We start from the raw sequence: 8,127 nt of genomic DNA on the forward strand, positions 1-8,127 counted from the left end.
AATAAATATATTTATTAGCTATAATTTCATTAATCATACCAAGAATAACTATATAATATTAATGGTAACCTATTAATTATATTAATTTTATAATTATTTTTATAAAAAATAAGAAAAAAGTTTTAGCCGAATGAGACCCAAACCAACCTCAAATATATACTTTCTCCGTCCTACGAAATTAGTCCATTTTTCCTTTTTACCCGTCCAACAAAATTAGTCTACTTTCCTATTATAGTAATAATTAATAACTAATACTTTTAATTAAAAAAACTTAACTATATTTTATTAACTTACTAATATCTTTAGCTTTATTATTTGTTAATTGTAAATTTAAAAATTTGGCTAAAATTTTGAATAATAAAAATAATAAATATTTAATATTATATAAAAAAATATTCATTTAATTTTGAAATTAAATTTTAATGTAATATATAATAAAAATTTGATGTTTGATTTGAAAATTTATAGCTGAAAAATTAATTAAAAATAGATTTGATATTGAGTTTTTTTTTCTTTGTTAAAATAATAAAAAAAATAGAACTTACTTATAATGCATAATTTTATTTTTAATTTCGGTATTTGACGTAAAATATTATATTCTAATACCGTGTATACAATTCAGTTAGAGATGGTTTGAAATAGTATACCGAAAATATCGAAATATATTGTATACCGTAACCAATTTTTTAATTTATTAAAAAAATATCGATATTGTATCAAATAATCAGTATATACAAAAAATATCAATTTTTTTTAATTATCAATATACACTGAAAATATTTTATTGTATATCATTATCATATATATTACGCTAAATTAACAGGTGGAACAGTAACAATGAAAGTGGTACTATTTGTTCAAATATTTATAATTTAAAAATAATATTAATAAATCCACTCAATAAAATAAATCAAATATCCGATAATATTCCCTCTAAAAAAAATAAAAATTTGTATTATATGGTACGTAAATAACAACATTTTGTTATATTATGCACTAACATATTACAATATTGCATTCAACATATTATATAACAGCTGATACCATTTATTTGTATAGATAATTGAGATCGAACGATTGCAACTTTCTCAAACCTCGATAATTCGTATAGATTTTATTTTCAATATACTCATAGACGAGAGTTCGCAATCTAGATAAAAATGTAGAAAATTTTGATAAATAATCTAGATAACATTCATTTTTTCTGCAATAAAGAGGAATATAAATAAATGGAATACTTAACATACGCCTTATTCGGAAGACATCACCAGAGCCGGCTCTTAGCATAAGCAACGCTCAAGGCATCTACTTCAAGATACCCATATTTTTTAAATTTTAGCTATTATTATATATTTAAAAAATTAATTTAAATTTTATATCATGTTTTTCTTAATAATTACCTAATTTAATTTTAATTTCTAACAAGAAATTTCTAAAATTAATATCATCTTCCTTGCCTTTAGAATTCATAAATATTTTTAAAGCTCATACTTATTACTACTATTAGATATATTATTAAATTAAATTTTATTTCATATTTTTTTAAGAATTATCCAATCTAATTCTAATTTTAATAAACTCTAACCAATTTTTTTTTTTTAATCTTATATTTCTTGCCTTTAGAATTTGTAGTTATTATTATTGAGTTATTGGTTTTACATTAGTCAAGATATCGTAAATTTATAATAGTCAAAATATGTATTACAAACTAGGCTCAACAATCCATTTCCATACCAGCCTCCCTTACGGGACACATATATTTCATGTATTGTATATATAAGTAGTATAATTTTTATTTTTGTAAAATTTATTATTATATTGTTCATTGATAGTATTTAAAAAAATAAAATTATTTGCTTATAGGTAGGGGTGAGCATTCGGATTTTCGGTTCGGATTTGGCAAAATCCGAACCGATCCGAAAATCCAAAATTTTTGAAAAAATCAATCCGAACCGAACCAAAATAACCGAAATCCGAAAATCCGTAATCCGAACTAAAAAATCCGAACCAAACCGAAAAATCCGAAATTCTAAATATTTTTATTACTATTTTTTTAATTTTTAAATTTCTTTTAAATTTTATTATTATTTTATAATATTAAATATATATAATATATAAAAATTAAATATATTAAAATATAATTAATAAATTTGAGTTTTTTATATTAAAATATAATATTTTCTAATAAAATATTAAATATGTATATAAAAAAATTAAAATGTTATATTTCGGATTTCGGGTTGGTTCGGACTTTAAGTATACCGATCCGAAAATCCGAAATTTGTTAAAAATTCAATCCGATCCAATACGAAAATCCGAAAAATTCGAACTAATTTTAAATTTCTGTTTGGTTCGGATTGGATTTTCGGATTTCGAATATTTTGCTCACCCCTACTTATAGGGTCTATCATTTATTTTTACTCAGAGCCCTGATAAAGTTCGAGACGGCCCTGAACATCAATGTTTTATTACATGTTGCAATGATGAGGAAAATGTGCAAGACCCGTAGGGAATGTGCCGCAAAATTTAACTGTAATTTGTAGTTCAATGATGACTCCAAATATGAGCATATTTTCCGCTTAACAAAACTATGTATTACTTGAATTTCGGTATAAAAACTATCACAATATATGATTTATGGCATACTTTATTGATCTATTCCGCTTGGCATGATCCAGAATTGGTTTGTTGAGATTATTAAAAATTTGTCTTTTTAAGCAGTGATTCTGGTCCACAAAAGCTAAGGCATGAGAAGCAAGCGATAGTTGTTTATGCTCAACAAGCGACGATCTCATCGCTCATGCTAGCGACTCAGACACCTACCGCAGCGAAGCAATGATAAAACACTGCAAATAATGCTAAGTGTCCAACCTACAGTGGAACAACCATTCCACTACCAGCCAACATAGATAATTCCGCTCAGATGCGCTGATGCCCTCTAGCCGTTTGGGCAAGCGAGGAAGATCTGCACTCCTACAAGTCAAAGCAAGTGAAGCGAGCACCTTGGGAGTTATGACCAACAACTGTTTCAACAGAATAATTGCCACCAACTGCCTAACTGCTCAGCGGTTGGAACCATTTCTTAACTGCTTCCACTGCTACTTATATTAGCTATAAATAGGGTCAGATGTCTATTTGTAAAAATATACTTCGAGAGGAGTATACAAGAATTTTTGTTCACGCACATTCATAGCTGCCTTTCTGCCTTCCGAGAGCTCCAACCCTGTAAGGGAGTTTTCAACAGGTATGGCCAGGGGAGTTAAGATTTTTCTCATCCCTTGGCCGCTACTTTACTGCTTCCTTAGTCCTAATTTACCACTTTAACTTACAGGTTTTGTAGAAATAGAATTTTACTGTTTTGATAATAAATAATGAAATATCAATTGTTCTTGATCATCACTCATCCTCTATTTCCACATTTATATAAAATATTTGTTGTAAAGAACTCCAAATCGCTGAGAAAGAACGCAGAAAACTCGATTATCCAAGCCTTGTTTCTTTATCACAAACAAATCCAAGGTAGTTAAATGTAGTTAAGTATGCGGGAGCCTTGTCGACCTGCTTAATTACTGATCTGATTCGATTTTGATTAAAAATAGGTAACAGAAGGGTAAAACCACTAATAAGACAGAAATTGGGATAATTATTGGGCCATAGACGGTGGTCTATTGGGTCACAGAAATTTCTAGTGACAATAGGGTTTCTTTCTAATAATATTCTAATTATGGGCGTTATTGAAGTCTTGTTGTAACTCCCTTAAGGTCAAGTATCAACGGTCTAAATTCTTTATGATTTGGTTTATATGATTACATTACTCCCTCCTGCCATTTTTCGTATTATACATATACGGTTCGACTAAACACCTACACCATTCACTTATTTCATCCAGGATAATCTAGCCATTAAGGAATGCAAAAATCAGACACCGCGCCTTTTTATCACCCTCCTCCGCTCAATTTATAGAAATAAATGGTGCCTCTTCGCTCATGTCCCTATCGCTCACCCGCCGCTGGTACCAACTCCGCTCACTGTCGCTCACACTTACTGTTTTCTTTTATTTTTCTAGCTTTTTCTAGTTTTAGACTCGCTTTCGAGCGGGTCTCTTTACCACTTTATCGCTGTTTTCACCATATTAAAGCTCGATTTGATTTTATTACTTAAAATCCCTGTGTTCGACATGGAAACTTACCAGATAAAGAGTATAAACAACTATGATAAACGATTCAGAGTCTACAACTATAAACTTTTCTTTATATCTGATCGCTCACAATAGTCCATTACATCTTAATTTTCGACCAAAATTCTCTATACTTGAATATATAAAATTGTTTGTGTCATTCAACATTTTTTAATTTTACATATACCATACCTAAATATTAAAAAATACAAAATTCAAATATGTACAATAAAATACACAACATATAAATAAATATAAGACATTATATTTTTATAGTACATACATCAATTTTTTTAAAAAGAGAAATCATCTTGTTATAGATATATATATTTTTTTAACATAATTTTTATATCTGTCCATATACTTTAGCAAAGTTCTCGTTATTCACTATCTATTCCTCCATCTTAGAAAATACAAAATAATCACAATTAACATCCTAATAACTTAAACTTCTAAAAATAAGATTAATACTCATAGAAAATGATTAACAAACAACAAACTTTTAAAACAAGAATCTCATAAGAAATATCTCAAAAAACGATAATTTGATTGAAATAGTTTCTCGTTGTTTAATCATTCACTTTTTATGTTCGAGTGGAATTAGATGAAGGTGGCTCACGCCCCCTTCGGTTTCAACATCGTCTTTAGGTATTTCTTGGGTTTGTTTATTACAAATTCGACTGCAATGTGGGTGCAGACAGAGTATATATCAGAATGGAACAAAAATTAGGGTGAAAATTGATTAATTTACTAACTAACGATTACGATTACTATATATGTATATCAATTATAAAAACATTTATTTGTAGGATTTTAGGTTTTTGTTTCAGTTTTCAATAGTAAATTGTAATTGAAATAGTTGTTTGATATGATATTGTGGACAAAAAAATTTTGTTATTTTTAATAAACACAAAATTTGTACAAATTATATTTTCTTATATGTACAAAATTCTCTATATGGGTCCTTTGATTCTCCTTCCGGGTCGATTTTTTTTTCCAACTTGGTTTTCGATGGCTTCTTTAATCCGAAGAGATTTTGTCTTTGGTTTGACTTTTCCGGACTTTGGAGGGTTTTGGTCTCCGTGCAGACGATTTGATCGTCGACTTTGGATTTGATGTCCTCTTTCGACGATCCGTAGCTTTGATCTTTGATTTGACTTTGCCGCCTTTTGGAGAGCTTTGGTCTCCGTGTAGGCGATTTGATCATCGGCTTTGGATTTGATGTATTCTTTAGACGATCCGCGGCTTTGATCTTTGCTTTGGCTTTGCCGCCTTTCGGAGGACTTTGGTCTCCGTGTGGGCGATTTGATCGTCGGCTTTGGATTTGATGTCTGTTTTGAACGATCCGAGGCTTTGATCTATGGTTTGTCTTTTCCGCCTTTTGGAGAGCTTCGGTCTCCTTATGGGCGATTTGATCATCTGCTTTGGATTTGATGTCTTCTTTGGACGATCCGAGGCTTTGATTTTTGCTTTGTCTTTGGCGCCTTTTGGAGAGCTTTGGTCTCCGTGCGGACAATTTGATCCCCAGCTTTGGATTTTATGTTTTCTTTGAAAGATCCGCGGCTTTGATCTTTTGAGGAGGTGGATTTGGTGCTCCATAACACTTTTGGTGGCGTGTCCCTTTGACTTTTAGATCGAAGAGGGCCGAGTTGATGCTTTGGTGAAGAACGCGATGAACATCTTGAAGCTTTGGGATGAACTTTGGATGCTCTTCCTTGGCTTTGATGGATTCTTCAACGGCTTTTGGAGCTTTGATCCTTGAAGAGGTGGATTTGGTGCTCCATAACACTTTTGGTAGTGTGTCTCTTTGACTTTTGGATCGACGAGGGCCTAGTTGATGCTTTGTTGAAGAACACGATGAACATCTTGAAGCTTTGAGAGGAAATTTGGAGACCTTCCCTTGGCTTTGACGAATTCCTCAACGGCTTTGGAAGCTTTGATCCTTCCTCCAGCTCGGGCATACGACAAAGAACGTTAACTCCATCGATTTGTCAACCAATATTGGATCATTTGTCCAAATCAGTGACTTTCGACGAAGAACTCTTCGAAGGACACGAAGAACATGAAGAACAATACAGAGAGAATCAAGAGACTTACCCCTTTGCTTGAATCCTTGATACAACTTCGGTGTCTCAAATGAACTGGCCATGGCTCTTATTTATATGGGAAGGGGTGGCCTCGGCTTCATTTTGTAATGCTGCCACGTGGCGCATCCTGATTGACCAACATAAAGATTTTATAATCTTTCCTTTTTCCTCAGATTTTATTTTTCATTCTTGACGGATTTGATTGTGCACCTTCCTTTTTCGCCAAGATCTTTGTATCATTGCCTTTTTCGGAAGATATTAATTTCTATACTTTTTTTATTGACAAGATAAATTTATTTTGTTGCCAAATTTATTATGGCTCTATTTATGCACGTAATATTTGTACGATATCTTCCATTTTAAACAGATTTTTGCATTAATGGTTGATATTTTGTTGTACAAAAATTAACATATGTGCATAATTAAATACCATATATTTATTTTATTAGAATTTTATTTTCTTCCAAAATATATGATATTTAATTTAACGTAGACATATTTTTAGTGTCTATAAAATGCCCCCTCGAGAATTGTTTAAGCCGACGCAAAGCGTTTAAGGCGTGAACGAGTCTCGAAACATCAAAAAAATTTCTTTTTTTTTTCAAGGCGTTTTATTTTTGGCGTTTGTTTTTTTTTTTTAAGCCCGATTTTTTTTGGACTTTTTTTCTTTGCCCAATTTATTTTTTAGTGCTTTTTTAATGACATAATTGACTGTACTCGGAGTTATATTCCAAATTGCCTACGTATCCGGTGAAGGAATCAAGTTATAACGTAGTTCAAAACAAATTGAATTTTTTTGTTTTTGTTAAACAGATTATTCTCATGTTAAGGAGTCTTGTAGAAAGTTTAACCTCGTTTCTATGAGATTGGAGAAAGTTTATCCTCGTTTCTAGGAGGCTGTAGAAAGTTTATCCTCGTTTCTAGGAGATTGAATAAAGTTTATCCTCGTTTCTAGGAGGGTGAAGAAATTTTATCCTCGTTTCCAGGAGTGTCTTAGAAAGTTTATCCTTGTTTCCAAGAGTGTTGTAGAAAGTTTATCCTTGTTTCCAAGAGTATTGTAGAAAGTTTATCCTCATTTCCAAGAGTGTTGTAGAAAGTTTATCCTTGTTTCTAGAAGTGTTGTAGAAAGTATATCCTTGTTTTCAGGACTGTTGAAGGTATGATTGTCCCCACTATTTGAAGTGTTGTATTTCTCGTCGTCTGAGAAATCTTCAGTAGGCAGTCCACACATTCCACTAAACATTATGCTCAATTCTATATCATGAGCACGAGTGGCGAGTTCTTCAAAAGTATGGGGTCGGATCCCTTGTAGGAAGTATTTCAAGCCCCACTGCATTCCTTGAATGTACATTTCTATGCTAGAAGCCTCGGACAAACGGCCTTTGTAGTTAAGGCTTAGACTTCTCCAACGGTTGATGTAATCAAATACTGGCTCATCTTTCCACTGGCGGTTGTTGGTGAGTTCGGTCATGCTGACGGTTCTCTTTGTACTGTAGAACCGATTCAAGAACTCGTACATTAGTTGTTCCCAATTGTCGATGGAACCAGCCTCTAAGTCGATGTACCAGTCGAAGGCGTTGCCCTTTAGTGACCGCACAAATTCGTCAATCAATATTGGATCATTTGTCCAAATCAGTGACTTTCAACGAAGAACTCTTTGAAGGACACGAAGAACATGAAGAACAATACAGAGAAAGGTCTAGAGACTTACCCCTTTGTTTGAATCCTCGATCCAACTTCGGTGTCTCAAATGAACTGGCCATGGCTCTTATTTATAGGGGAGGGTGACCTCGGCTTCCTTTTTTATGCTGCCACGTGGCGTGTCTTGATTGGCCAACATAAAGATTTTAGAATTTTTGCTTT

Source organism: Andrographis paniculata, unplaced genomic scaffold (genome assembly GCF_009805555.1).
Source record: "Andrographis paniculata isolate CXL003 unplaced genomic scaffold, ASM980555v1 Contig57END, whole genome shotgun sequence".
NCBI classification, from domain to species: domain Eukaryota; kingdom Viridiplantae; phylum Streptophyta; class Magnoliopsida; order Lamiales; family Acanthaceae; genus Andrographis; species Andrographis paniculata.